Below are 15109 nucleotides of genomic sequence, written 5' to 3' on the forward strand. Positions count from 1 at the left end.
CCAAGGAGGAATGTGGGCTGGGGGTGGTCAGTGGCCAGGCGGAGGACGGGACAGTAGATATGCCATGCCGGCATGCGGGAGAAGGCCATGAAGACTTGCCTGTGCCTATAGGGCAGATACGCCCAACCACCGGATTCATGGTCGAAATAGTAGTCCAGGGAGTCAGACTACAGGCAGTGGTAGACACTGGGGCGGAGGTGAGTGTGCTGTCCACCCGGGTCTACAAGGAGCTCGACCCCAAGCCTCCCATCAAGCAGCATGTGACCTTGGTTCAGGCAGGGGAAAACGCTCGGATGAGGGGCTTCGTCATTGGCCCTGTGGCAGTTTGCCTGGGAGACACAGAACACAACGTCGACCTGTATGTGGCTCCCCTGCAGGACCAAATGCTGCTAGGTATGGAGTTTTTGCATCAGCAGAAGGCTCACTTAGACCTGGAGCATGGCACCATGACCTTGGGAAAGGAGAAGGTCCCTATGACGTTCGGACACCCAGGAGGGGGACAGGAGGCTCAGGTTTCGGTAACAAAGTCTATCAGGGTCCCAGCTGCCTCAGTCGTCTTATGCCCTTGTCATTTGGATAAGGAGTTGGAAGACTTCGTAGTCAGCCCTCAGATCACACGACTCTCGAACCTACTACTGGTGCCGCACACTTATCACACTGGGGGAAGGTCAGCAGTGACCTGCATTATCAACGCCTCGGACGAGGATGTGTCCATCCCAGAGGGCAGTGTGATAGGTTCAGCCTCGGAGGCCGGATTTCGGACGCCGACTCCGGACATAGTCCGGAATGTTTGCAGTGTGGCTAATCCCCACACTGATTCGGGGGCTGAGGTCCCCGAACACTTGAAGGACCTCCTTGATCGCTCGTCCAAGGAACTGACCCCGAAGAAGCGACGGATGCCCGCAGACCTGCTCAACGAATTTCAGGACGTATTTGCTACGGGGGAATTCGACTTTGGCAATTTCACGGCTCTGGAGCATGAGATCGACACAGGCGAGGCTCGTCCAGTTAAGGAGAGGATGAGGCGCACCCCGCTGTTCTCCGTGGACGAAGAGGAAGCACATCTTAAGAAGATATTGGATGCAGGTGTGATCCAGCCCTCGGTGTCAGAGTGGGCCTCCGCCCCTGTCCTGATCAGGAAAAAGGACGGGCAAGTTCGGTGGTGCCTAGACTACCGTAAACTCAACGACGTGACCCGGAAGGACGTATTCCCATTGCCCCTTATTGACGAGTGTCTAGACACTTTAACTGGCAATGTGTGGTTCTCGAAGCTCGATGCCAACTCAGCTTTTCACCAAATCAAGATCAGCCCTAAGGATAGGAAGAAGACCGCCTTTGTCACGAAGTACGGGCTCTTAGAGTTTGCTCGTATGGGATTCGGATTGTGCAATGTGCCGGCGACTTTTTCCCGCGCCATGAGCCTGGTGTTAAGGGGACTCACATGGAGTATAGTCCTGGCCTTCCTGGATGACGCCTTAGTCCTCGGTAAGGACTTTCAAGGTCATTTGGAAAACTTGAAAGCGGTATTCCGGAGATTCCGGGAGTTCGACCTGAAATTCAAGCCCAAGAAGTGTGAGCTGTTCCAGACTAAGGTTGAATTCTTGGGGTGCCAAGTGAGCGGGAAGGGTATTGAGATGGGGGACACTTATATCGCAGCAGTGAGGGAGTGGGCTCCCCCAATCAATGTTAAGGAGGTAGAAAGGTTCCTGGGGTTTGCAAACTACCATCGGACCTTCATAGCTGGGTATGCCCAGTTAGCGTGCCCGCTTTATCAGGTGACAGGGAAAAAACCCTTTGAATGGGGTCACGAGCAGCGGTCAGCATTCGACGCTTTGAAGAAAGCACTCACTAGTCCGTCTACACTGGCCATGCCTATAGCAGAGGGGATGTTTGTATTGGATACGGACGCGTCAGGGGAGGCCATAGGGGCTGAGCTCAGCCAGATTCAGGACGGGGTTGAGAAACCTATAGCTTATGGGAGCCTTGGCCTGAATAGAGACCAGAGGAAGTACTGCACTACACGGCGGGAGCTATTGGCGGTTGTGAGGTTCACTCGCATGTACCGCCATTACCTCCTGGGAAGGAGATTCAGGGTCAGGACAGACCACCATAGTCTCATTTGGCTGCTGAACTTCAAGTCCCCTCAGGATCAGCTGGCCCGCTGGCTAGAGGACCTTAGCCAGTATAATATGGAAATACAGCACCGCCCAGGCCGGCGCCATATCAACGCTGATGCCCTATCCAGATTGCCACACTCATCTTGTGCCTCTGGCGCCGCTTTTGCTATTCATCCCAGCCACCTGCCCTGCGGAGGTTGCCTGAAGTGCACGAAGGCTCACCAGTCATGGAACACCTTTGTGGAGGAAGTTGATGACGTGGCTCCACTCGCCCGCCCGGGTACTTGGACTTACTTAGAAGAGCCTTCGTCGGACGAGGAAATTGACTTGGCTGAGGACTCGGCTATCAACTTGGCCCAGTGCAAGCCCGGAGTCGTTCCGGAGGGCCACAGCCCTGAGATCAGTGAGGCGGCTTGGAACTATGTCTCCCGAGAAATTCTCGGGCCACCAAGCCAGATAGTGGACCTTGAGAGTGACGACACGGCATCTGGTCCGTTCAGAACCCAGGTACGGCTGCTCACCAGTCCTCAGATACCAGCTGTTGTTAGGACACTTACAGATACTGGCAGTGGTTCCCTGTCCCTCGTATGCATGACCGTAAACGAGATGATGCAGAGCCAACAGCAGGATGCGGACTTGAAGCTCTTTGGCCAATGGCTGTCAAGTGATGGAGAGCCGGCGGAGGGAGAGCTGTTCCTAGCAAGCCCGGCTTTGAAAAATTACTGGATTGACAGGGAATTTTTCATGAAGGATGAGGACCAAGTCCTTTGGAAGTTGGTGGGGGAGGGAGAGTCGAGGAGTCGGCTATTGGTAGTCCCCCAGGAATTGAGGGAGGAAGTTCTCAGGCTGTGCCACGACGTCCCTGCCTCAGGCCATCAGGGAATCAGCAGGACTAAAGCCCGCCTTAGGGAGCGCTTTTTCTGGTATGGCATGATGAGGGAAGTAGAGGGCTTTGTAAGCACTTGTGGGCCCTGCAGCAGGAACAAGCATCCCCAGCGACAGAGATGCTTCCAAGCATCCCCAGAGATGATAAAGTATCATGCAGGAGCTCCCATGGAGAGAGTGCACTTGGACTTCCTGGGCCCACTGCCCAGGACTGACAGTGGCAACGAGTACGTGCTTGTTATGGTGGATCAATTCACTAAGTGGGTCGAGTGTGTACCTTTTCCCTCCCAGACAGCTGAAGTGACCGCCTCAGCAGCAGTGAACCAGTTCTTTGCCAGGTTTGGCTGCCCGTTCCAGGTATTTACTGACCAAGGGTGCAACTTCGAGAGCAAGCTCTTTGCAGCAGTCTGTGAGCTACTGAAAATCCATAAGGCACGAACAACCCCTTACCGACCCTCGACCAATGGCCAAGTAGAGCGGTACAACCGGACGTTAATGGATGCTGTCAGGTGCTACATAGACAAGGCTCAGAACAGCTGGGACATACACTTGGCCCAGATAGCAGGCGCCCTGAGATCGTCTGTGAATCGTAGCACAGGGTTTACGGCTAACAAGTTGATGTTAGGTCTGGAGACCAACACCCCGGCAGACCTGATGTATGCTCCCCCCATACGAGGCGAGGACCTAGACTTAGAGGACTATGTGATGAACCTGGAGAAGTCCATCCAGGCCGCCCACGAGATCGCCCGGGCCCGACTTCGGACTACAGAGGAGCGCATGAAGCGTGACTACGACCTTAGGGTCAGGTTTCGGGCCTATCAGGAGGGGGGATACAGTCTATGTCCTGGACACAGCCACCGTGAAGGGGAAATGCCGTAAACTCAGCCCCTCATGGAAGGGTCCAGGGCTGGTGGTCCAGAAGCTCAGTGCCCACCTCTACCGAGTAAGGACCAAGACGACGGTTATGCTGGTCAACCATGACCGCATGAAAAAGTGCGAGGACCGTGACTTACCTCGCTGGCTTGCCAATGCCCGGGAGAGGTACTTAGCTGAGAAGGGCTCATGTCAGGCCATAGACGAAAGGGTTCATGCCAGAACCCCCACCGGGGCTGTGTCAGAGCCAGAAGGCATCCCGAGGACACAGGACCCGGCAAGTCTCCAGGATCAAGAGGTTGCACAGATTCCCCCGGAGGAACCAACCCCTACACCGAAGCGCAGACGGGGAAGACCGCGTAAACATCGCGCGCCGTCACCGGCTCCCCCGAGTGCCCCCTCGGGGAAAACGCGCTATTGCCTCTGCCGCCAGGCGGACGATGGCAAACTTATGATCCAGTGTGATAGGTGTGAGGAGTGGTTTCATGGGAAGTGTGTGGGAGTGACTCTGGAAGATGCAGAGAGGTTAGATAGTTATGTGTGCTCCCCTTGCTCCTGTAAGGGTACGGGTGGCTCACACCTTCTTCTTTCTCTTTGCAGGAGACAACGTGACGCTGAGTCAGAGGGGGGTCCCCCCAGGAGCTGGAGGAGGGAACGGGCACGCTCCCAGAGGGACGACTCCTCGTCCCAGAGCGGGAGGAGGCGGAGGGCCACTCCGCCACCCCGCAGGCCCAGCCCAGTAAAGATCCGGGAGGACTTTGGGGACCCCAGGGATGCGGGGGCTCGCAATCCCCCTAGCCCCCACAGCAGTCGGGACTCGGAGTGCCCCCTGCTGTGTGGGGTAGCTACCCGGAAGCTCCGGCAGCATGTCACGCTGACCCACTTGCCGCCGGTCTTCCGGCGTGGCGTCCCCCCCTCCCGGGAGGTCTCGTCCATCCGGGAGAGGGTCCTGAAGTGGTTGGCCAGGACCCTCCTCGGCCCAGGTGCCACTCTGTCCGAGTTGGCAGCCTCCTTACGGGCCGAGGAGGTGTTCCCGGACCCCCACAGTGGCCTCACACCAGACCTGGTGGAGGCCATGGACAGTCTGTGTCGTAGTGTGGGGGAAGCCCCTCCCCCAGTCTACGAGTTGCGCGGGGACGTCCACCCCGCGCTCCTCCTCCATTGGAGGGCACAGGCTGTCTTGCTTGCCAAGATTGACCCCTGCTCGAGGGCGGCCTACAAGAGGTTGGCCGCCAGCGAGAGAATAGGTCATAGGCGCTTGAGGGACTTCTCTATGAAGCCAAACTCGTCGGGGGGTCCCTCACGCGCCAGAACGAGGCCCTCTTCGGGGGCTCCGGCTCCGGGGACCGCTGCTCCCACGGCGCCGCCGGTAGCTCCTGAGGAGGCCCCGTTCGTCCGTCAGGAGCCGAGAGATGCCTCCCCCTTCTCGGACGATGGGCCTCCCCCCCTTGAACTGATTCAGCCAGAGGGGTGGGAGCTTGACTTTGAGGAGGAGGAGCCGGTCGAGTGGTACCCTCTTGGACCAGAGATGATCGAAGGGGGTGCCACTGGCCAGCATCAGGGTGAGGGGGATTCGTCCCCCATGCTCGAGTTCGGGCAGAGCCCTTTGGACGGGGATATAGGGGGCCCTCCGGTCGGTGGGGAGGAGTTCCCTAGGCCACCCCCTGGGTTCGTTACCTCCCAGTACATGACTGCGGAGATGCCTCGGGGGTGGCATGGTGCCCGCAGGGTGACCCTGGCGGTGATCCAGGAGTGGTAAGTCGCTCCTGGATGTTTTCCCCTGGTTTTGGGGGGAGGTCACAGTTTCAGTGTGAGAGCCAGGGGTGACCCTGGTCCACATGGGGGGTGGATTTTATGGGGGTTTCCCTTTACCACCGGGCATGGGTGCATGGCCCAGGACAGGCTGTCCTGGTTTGCACTGGGGACTAATTCGGGGGGTTTCCCCGTCAGAAGTTTAGGGGGTGTGGGTCACAGGGTATCCCTGTTCCACACCGGGTAGGGACCTTAGAGGTCTCAGTTAAATTCTTCCGGGAGTATGCCCGGGTCCTCTCTTTGCCGGAGTTTTCCGGCGTCCTCGGATAAGTCTCTCCGAGGGGGCGTGGCGCGCCCACCTTGATTACTGGTTAGACCCATTTCTCCGTCCTTCAGAGAAAACGGGGGGAGTGTAGTATCTGGGGAGTCGTCCCCAGTACGACCTGTTTGGCAGACAGCTTCCGGAGCCCGGATGACAGTTCCCGCCAAGAGGTATTCTTACGAATATAGCTTGAAGAAGCAAGAAGCACGTATACGACGAGCACTAATAGATTGCAGAGATACAGGGATTCTTACAGCGTTATGCATAGGTAAGTCTGTGGGTAACTCACGGGTTTACTGGGTCACACTAACACCCTAAATACTTTAGTACCAAACCCCCGTATGCGTGACCCGGACGGAGTTTACCCCAAGATTGAGCGGAGGTATAAATGCGTGATTGGCTAATATCAAGAGTGAAATTATTTGGAATTGAAAGAAATATTATAGAGGTTCAAATTAATTGTCTGGATGAAAAATTATCGCACAAAATCGAGAAATGACTGGGGAAATTACCATGGTAGGGGTGTGCTTAAAATGAAGTGTGTAATTTACTGCAGATTGCTATGTGTTGTAAAAAAGTACAAATATGGCCTATAAAAGGCACGGGACCCTATATATTTTTTGTCATTTTTTATCAACACTTGGAATGAACTTTGAAATGTTTGCGGTCATTTGTTTAAAATCGATATAGTTAATTAGTGAGAGGGCCAAAGGTTAACATTGAGGTCTATGGGAAATGAATTGGTACTCTTTTCCCTGTACGTACTGCAAGCAGTGCGGCGTAATGTACACATGCAGCCTCGGGGATTTCAACCCGGCCCGGACAAAGTGAAAATGCCAATCCGAATACATATAGACTATATCTTTCGTTTTTATTTTTGCATTTTATTTATTTATCTATTTATGTCATGGCGTTGGAAAAAACTTCAAAGTAGGGAGACAGATGAAAAGGGGGATCCATACGGTCCAATCATAAAAAAAAGTGCCATGTGGAGGGGTGGGGTGGGGTTGATTCCTAAGGACCTGGCGCATATCTATTTGTTTTTAAATGTGAAATTCTATCCAAAATCAATATGAATTCTTAGTATACAGAGTACATTAACTGCAAAGATTATATTTTAGAAAAAGCAAACAGTTCACGCAGAGTTATCACTTTCATCATCAAAATTTTCAGGAACTCGGGTACTCTGTCGCTTGTACATAACACGATCGGTATGAAACACCATTTAATCAGTCTACCTAATAAAATACCCATTGTTAATAGGCAAAAATTTTCTTTCAGCCGTGTTTACTTACCTCAGATGGGCAAACTTCTTTCCCCGGAAAACTCCATTATGGTGACATCACAAATTACGTCATTTAAAACAGAACATGCGCACTTCGAAAGTATGTAAGCCATGCTCGCAAGGAAAAAAGATGGACGAGTGCTAAATCTTTACACACCTGTTACACACATCTCATAAATCCTGTTAAGTAAACACTTCAGGATTTTGATGGTAGATGAACTATTTAATGATTTTATGCTGATTTTTATAAAAATCCAACTGAACACCACCATTTTCGTGTTCCTTTGGCCGACACCGTGTTGATTTACACGTGTGCCTTCTTATTCACTGGTTCAATTGACAGGGCTTACAAACACACACACACACACACACACACACACACACACACACACACACACATCTGTTATGTAGGGATATTTGTAAAATTAATGTATCACCTTTCGTTTGAAGGGGGATTCCCTTAACTTTTGAGGAGTCTGTTATCTGTATGTAATACCTGTGTAGCTGATATCGAACAGACAGAAATAAAGACAGCTATGATTAATTTCTATAAAAACACCTACCTGGTTGAATCAAAATTTCTCTTGCACAAAATGTGACGTAACGCCCTTCCTGGTCCTGCATACAATGATATACGGTAGAGCCATTACATCTAAATCTGTTTGACCACTCTTCCCAGTCCTTTTGATTATCCGGACATCTTCGCTGGTACAGAAGTATAGTACCGGATATTAAAACAATCCGGGATAGGTGAATATGCAGTGACAGAAGAACCATAATTACCGGAATATTTCTCGTACCGTGCATGGTGAATCGGGAATACTTGTACAATTAAGTAATATTACCCGGTATCTAGATTTCTTGAAGATTTTTGTATTATGAATAGCTTCAGTAAACATCATATGACACCACCTGAAACTTGTAGCCTGTGACCAGTAGACTGTGTCCTGTGCATTGTTCAATGAAAAGGTAAAGATAACGAATTGATCAATGTCATAACTCCTATAAAAGATTTTCAGAGTTCGACAACTCGTGCACTGACGCAGACTTTAAATTCTGCAGATAAAGGAGGCGTATCAAATCATAGTTCCAGAAACATTTCATGGACTATTACCAACACTACATCACAGACTGTATCGTAAAGAGAATTACTATGTACATTCTACTTTCAACTAATTTGCATATTATACAATGACGTCGAAGTTTCTGATATCAACATAGCAGTATTTGGTATCTTTTTTCGGAGATAAATGACAGATAATTACATGTGTATCCATTTAAACATTTTTAACGATTGTATACCGTATGTAAAGTTATGTTTGTACGCTGTCCCTCTTCCCCCTCTCTCTCTGCCCCCTCTCTATGTGTACAGGGACACATATATGAAACAAAGAGAAAATTAGCTAAACACCAATATTAAATTTGTCTGATTGGAAAGATATAATGCTCGCATGGTGTTAATTAGATGTTACACTTCAAACTGTATGAACTCCATGACCTCCGTAAGCCGGTGTTGTAGAGTGAACCTTCCACCATAATGAGACCCCCCCCCCCCTCCCCCGGAAGCCTGGCTCTAAAGTGAGCCTTCCCCCATAATGAGATTTCCCCCGGAAGCCCTATCTCTTGGAGAAGGCTCATTCTAGAGTAGAACCCCCGGGGAAGTTTCACTCTAGAGCTAGATTTTTCCGTGGGAAGACATACTCTATCGATAGTTGTAGAGTCAGACTTCCCCCATAGCAGGACTTCCCCCTTCATTTATTCCTGGTAAACTACTATCACTTTATGGAGATTGCTTAGATACCAAGACCTTTTTCAGCAGGGCATTAAATGATTTTGCTGAAGTCGTTCATTAAACTAAAGAGAAGAAAACGGTGAATAAAACACGTTGGAATTAATATGTCATTTTGTTTGACCCATAGACCTTGAAATTTGTCCGAGACAATACCTATGCCTTGGTTAGTGTTAGAAGATTGAAAAATAAAATGAGGAAATTTCGATGTTTCTTCTCATCTGCGTACAAATCTCGGTTATGCTTTTAAACTTGTGCAACTTCAGGTAGGTAGGTTAGTAGACAGGTAGGTAGGTAGGTAGGTAAATAGGCAGGTACATGTAGGTAGGTAAATAATTCCCTGTCCAATAAACTAAAATTTATTATACAGTTTGCACAGAAGTGGATGAAAGCGGGAGCGTCCCTCTAGAGCGAGACTTCAAGAGGGTTTTATGGCTCTAGAGTGAGTCTTCCCCCTGGGAGTAAGGTTTATTCTAAAGTAAATTTGCTGGGGGGAATGCTCACTCTCGAGCGAAACTACCGGGGGAAGGGTCACTCTAGAGCCAGACTTCCGGGGGAAAGGCTCACTCTACAGCCAGACTTCCTCAGGGGGAAGGGTCACTCTAGAGCCCGACTTCCGGGGGTAAGTGTCACTATGGGGGGGGGGGGGGTATGGCTCTATAACACCGGCAAATGCCAAATGCACAAATATAAGCAAAATTATTTCTATCATCTTGTAGGAGCCGGCCTCATTGTGACGTATGATGAACACTCAATTATTTACTTGATTTTGAATCTGAATCTGTTCCTAGTTGTTTTAATATCTTTGTCATTTTTGGTAATTCTTTTACTTTTGTTGTGGGTGTTTGGGTTTCCCTGACGGCCCCCAGTGAGCCTACTCTTTTTTGAAAATCAGGGAAACGACCTTCTGCGTGTCAAGGGGGTTGCGAAAACGAATTTCATAATTTTTCTAATACTTTAAACAATGTTTGCATGATGGATGATTTTAATGCCAGAGTCGGCAGCTTGCAGGATTATTTCACTGTAGATGATATTTTAATGAATGACAACAATTGTAGTGAAAATATGTATTTAGATACCTTTGTATAAGAAATACAATATTTGACAAATATGATATTACTCTGATAATAACTGTCAAGGACTCAACAGTTAACAATTACGGACATAAATTAATTGACTTCTGTAGAAATAATGAAATGCATATTGTGAAGAGCCGTGTCGGTTGTGACAAATACAAAGGGGATTTAACGTGTGCTAATAATAGTACTGTAGATTATTTGTTAGCCAGTGTACATATTTTTGAGATGTTAGATGAGTTTGAAGTTGTTGATTTCTGCAATTTGTTTTCTGATGTACATATCTCTCTATCATTTTCCTTACATAGCAGTAATAGGGAGCTACAAAAGAGACAGGTATAAATCACTCTAGCGTAATATTATGGTGTTCAGAAAAACGCTGATTTTAGTGACAGTGTTGACACGCTCACTGTAAAAGGCATTGAAAGTAAACTTGATGATATGTATAGTGAGAATGGCATGGTAACACCAGAAAACATCAACCACGTAACAAGTTCTATTTACGATGTATTGTTCAGTGCTGCGAAAGAAACTTTTGGGTATAGAAAGAATTAAAGTTATTATAAGTGAAACCAATAGCAAACCATGGTTTAATAGGGATTGTAGACGCGCAAGGAGAAATTTTCGTTTGGCTAAAAGGATATGTACTAGATACAAATCTACAGAAAATAAAGGAGATTTAAATAAAATGAGTAAAATATACAAAAACACAATGGGTTTTAATATAAAACACCACAGAAAGGAAATAACAAACAAAAAAAAATAAATAAATAAATCTCAGACTTGCACTCTAAGAATCCGAAAGACTACCAGAAAAAACCTGATTCACAAACCCCATATTATGGCCCTTAAAATATATAAAAATGAAAGTAAATGTTGAACAGGAGTATTGCTGTTATAAATATGTATCAGAATCCGGGGTTTAAAAAACATGTTAGATTTTAAAAATAGGAGCACAACTAAAGCTGTATACATACTAGAACCGGATATGGTACCTTATTTTTGTCATTTTTCACCAAAAACTGGTTAGTTTCTAAAGATTTTGGCATACTGGTTTTATCTCGCCCAAAATATTTAACGTATTTTTATAATATACACCTTTTCAATTGAACATAAATGCAAAAATATTTTAGGGCGAGCTAGGAGCACTATTTTTATTTTTCAAAAAACGATATTCCGGATTGCTGAAAAATATCACGGTCATAATGCGCTGGTTGTGGTAAACTTGAATTTTACAGATAATATGGTTGATTCAAGTATCTTATGGAGAAAGAAACTAGGTTTTTTATTTCCTGTCATGTATAGGTCATTTTAGTTCGGTGTTTATTTTTAAACCAAGGGAAATTCCCTCACCTAATAATAGTTTTCGGTTGCAGCTTGTTTTGCCCTTTTACTAGGTTATAGATGTTCATTTTCAATACCTAGTTGTTTTCATCTTTTAAAGTCGTTCACAAAGCATCTTCATTGCATCGTTGCTTAAAAACTGTGTACAATTTTTGGTAGTTTTACATTATTATCATAAACATTATCATTGAACGAAACGAGTTACCGAAACTGTTAGGCCTAGTGACTGAAATGTTCATGGCGTCTTCTGTCACTTTGAGATATATCAGAAAATATTCAGGCTTCACACAAGTATTTTTGTATGGTACTGATATCATATGGAATAATTTTGCTTTATTCATTTTACAAAATTGTTACTACGCAGCTTTAGACTGTCAACATTCGAAATAACTGTTTTATTTCACCTAACTTTACGTACATTGGTAGCGAGTCCTTCTTTGACTTAGAGTACATCCAATTTTCGGGCTGAATATTAACATAACCTGGTCAGGCAAAAAGGAATTCAAAATAACAGATTTTAAACTACAATATGACTTAACCATAACATGCAGCATTGCCGCCAGTTAAATCCGACACAGTAAATTATGTAAGCAATTCATAGATAGCAATACACATGTTATCGATGAGACATGGCGTCATCTGTTGCAAGACATTCATGACACATTTTATGCTTCGATAGGCGGATCAAGTAACCCCCATATGAAAATACTCGATATACCGGTGTTTTTTTTTTTTAATTTCGCATATGATATCGTCGTACATGTCAAGGTTTTTTATTTTTTTTTTATTTTTATGTAACTTTACTTGTAAACAAAGACTGTGCGTTTTGTTTTTTGTTTTGTTTTTGTTTTGTTTTTTTAGGGGGAGGGGGTAAGATAATACAGTATTTATTGTGCATGTTTAATTTCGTTGATTATCTATTTCAAAGGCCTAGTTCGAAGGCCTATCAACGCATCAGTGTTCCATTGTCCAAAATGTAAAATTAGAAAAGGAAAAGTAGTGTCGTCTTAGTTGTCAAGGAGGTATGTCCCCATACCAAGTTACATTTATACAATATAAACAAATATTTTTTTCGGCGTGCTCAACAAGTCAAATTGCGTGATACAAGTAAAATTAAATTATGACATACGGGCTGAATGCTATATTATATATGTTTTGCCAATTAATAAACTGGACATGTGTTTTGCCAATAAATATATCTTAATTTAATAATCCAGCCTACAATAGCAACAGGAAAATGTGCTTAAATTGACCAACCTTCAAAACCTTAAATTGTGTACATGTGTGTGGTGGTGGTGGTGGTCTTCATCCACTCAAACTGTCCCAATCCCCCTCCCAAATTCAATTTCTTTAAGTGTGCAGTGTCGACCCATCCAAGTCTGCTGCTTTGAAATCTCGGTGTCAAATGCAACTAGTTTACACAAACAAAAAATATAGACAAAATGATTTGACGATTTGCATTTTAGTTGCTTCTATTCATACACGCTATACAACAGTACTGAATCTATAACTGAGAGAGAGAGAGAGAGACAGACAGAGAGAGAGAGAGAGAGAGAGAGAGAGAGAGAGAGAGAGAGAGAGAGAGAGAGAGAGAGAGAGGGGTATCAGTAATTGTATACAGGTACGGGAAGTTTAATCAAATCTTGAAATGAACAATATTCTTCTTATTAATTAACCATTCCACTTCATTCTGATATATTTAATTTCCCTTTTTTCCGTGTTAAATTATTCGGTTGGCGCAAGTTAGGACTGCCCCCTCTCTTTTTAAACCGATGTTACGTGCCTAGCTATCTAAAGCCCTCTCAGTCAAAAATAAAATAAATATATAATCTATATTACAACAACTTCATTGGATTTACTAGATTTTTTTTACCACCGTAATACATGTTTATGCAAACGGACAATCTAGGCATTTTTAAAATAATTTTTTCCATCTTCGATAACAAAATGTATTCAGTCCACGAAGAGCAGAATGGACCCAAAACTCAATGCTTTTATTTGTCATTTTATGGTCCACATTTCTTTTAGCTGGTATAACTCATGCTATTTATCAAATTGAAATCATTGCCAATTTATACCATGTGATATTTGTTTGCTCATTTTTAAAGTCAAATGATCCTGAAAGTCTCTTATTTGATGAACTCGTGCTGTGAAACAATGTGCTGACTAACACGTACAGGTGTTTGTGTACGGGTTGTCGAGAATTTAGGTGTGAACGTCTGCGGGGAAGTCTGCATACGGATATGTATCAATATCTTGATATATCTATATACAAGAAATAATCCCGATTTACAAATATGTTGAGGTTTCTATTTAGAGATAATTAAAATCCATTTAGCAACACTGTCCACTCTATTTCTGGGGGTTTTAAAAACAATTTATCTGCTTCAAACATATAAACGTGAAAAACTAATACATAACGAACGTTGTAAGTTAAGAGTAATTAAGATGAATTGTTTCGAATAGCAAACTCCAACATGTAAACAATTTAAGTAAGTTATCAAATCAGTATGATAATTCTTTAAAGATAGACAGTGAAGGTGCATTTTAAAAAATTTAATTACTATTTCAAATTTACAATAAAATATATATCATTAAATGATATGAATATATACAAGTCGCCATTTTATACGTTTTAATTTTCACCCACTAATATTTCACTTAGTATTCATTATCTTTTTTTATCACACGAAGGTGCACGGTGGCACAAAGGAGACACAGATGTCAGATATCCACTTAGATCCTCCGTGGACTTACAGGTCTACCTCGCTCAGAAAATTAAGAATTCAGAGGTGCCGACAATTTTAAAGGTCCACCGTGTTTTATTTTAAAAAATATAGTTTACGAGGTGGATGTTCAAAAAATCCATTTTCTAATTAGTTGCTATAATTACTCAAGTTTAACCAAAATTATACAGTTGTCTCTCTTTTTTTTATCGTCAATTAATATAAATTTTAATGGAAATTGATAAGAATAGATATAAATGCAACTTGAAAATATAAACTCGTCTTTGAGATAGACGATAAACCAATACTATTTGCTGTGGTCCTTTCACTGCAAGGAATTTTAATTTTTTATCACGATTTTTTGATTATGTCCAATACAGCGGGAAAAAATTGTAAAGTGTTATGTAGTGAGGAGGGGGGATATATCACAAATTTGAACATCGTGATAGAAAATATACAAGTTCCTAGTATTTTATTAGTTGTGATTTACAACCAGAATAAGCCCAAAGAATATATATTAACCCATGCGTCCATTTTTTGGGTATTACACTGCGATTCTCATAACGTCAACATCATGATAGCTTTTCTGCTGAAAAACAACACAAAGTTTAAACGACTGTAAAACGAAAACTAGAAAAGATATAGTTGTAAAATAAATTGTTCTATAACCTATAAATCCTAGAGCATCAACTGTGAAAGTCTCATTTATTTTGGCGAAAGGGTCAATTTTAGTACTTCGTGGCTCTGGTTCTTTTAAATGCTTGAAGCAAAAATAGTAAGTGTACTGTAGATATAAATACTATGTACTCTTTTTTAAAAGATCTCAACGGAAATACTATTGTTAATGGTAACTTGTGTAACATTGATAACAGAAATTATGTATGATTTTTCTGATGAGATGTTAGATAACTTGAATTGTGAGATCAATGACGAAGAAATA

The 15109-nt window shown here is 44.3% G+C and overlaps 1 protein-coding gene across 1 annotated transcript in view; it reads right to left on the reverse strand.

Annotated features, from left to right (window-relative positions):
- LOC125664551 (uncharacterized) overlaps positions 1–8234 on the reverse strand; it is a 34198-nt gene extending 25964 nt beyond the window's left edge. Inside the window, exon 1 of the mRNA XM_056153136.1 lies at positions 7798–8234. The gene's annotated coding sequence lies outside the window, so the exon portion shown is untranslated. The remainder of the gene's footprint in view (positions 1–7797) is intronic.
- Between the last annotated feature and the right edge of the window lie 6875 nt (positions 8235–15109).

The sequence above is a fragment of the Ostrea edulis genome, chromosome 1, assembly GCF_947568905.1.
Source record: "Ostrea edulis chromosome 1, xbOstEdul1.1, whole genome shotgun sequence".
Taxonomy (NCBI): domain Eukaryota; kingdom Metazoa; phylum Mollusca; class Bivalvia; order Ostreida; family Ostreidae; genus Ostrea; species Ostrea edulis.